The sequence below is a fragment of the Gavialis gangeticus genome, unplaced genomic scaffold (genome assembly GCF_001723915.1).
Source record: "Gavialis gangeticus isolate Ggan-Ray unplaced genomic scaffold, GavGan_comp1, whole genome shotgun sequence".
Lineage (NCBI taxonomy): Eukaryota > Metazoa > Chordata > Crocodylia > Gavialidae > Gavialis > Gavialis gangeticus.
In genome coordinates this window covers 59210452-59210931 of record NW_017729030.1, presented here as the reverse complement: position 1 = coordinate 59210931, position 480 = coordinate 59210452, and positions in this window count along the sequence as shown.

Below are 480 nucleotides of genomic sequence, written 5' to 3'. Positions count from 1 at the left end.
ACTTAAACCTATTCTCCATCAGCTTATTACCATTGTTCCTCATCGCCCCAGGTGGTGCTGGGGAGAATAGGGCTCTTCCTGTTTGCTGATGATCTCCCCTGATGAGTTTGTAGGCAGCCACCAAGTCACCCCTCAGCCTCCTGTTGCCAAGACTGAACAGGTTCAGGTCCCTCAGTCTCTCCTCACAGAGCCTGTCCTCCTGCCCTCTCACCAAGCCGGTGGCCCTCCTCTGAACTCTCTCCAGGCTGGCCACATCCTTTTAAAAGTGCAGCGCCCAGTACTGGACGCAGTACTCGAATTGCGGCCTGACCAATGTCGCATAGAGGGGGAATATCACATCTCTGGACTGGCTTGAGATGCATCTTTGGATGCATGACAAGGTATGGCTGGCTTTGCTGGCTGGTGTCTGGCATTGGCGGCTCATGTTCATCTTGGAGTCAATAATGACTCCAAGTTCCCTTTCTGCCTCTGTGCTTTCAA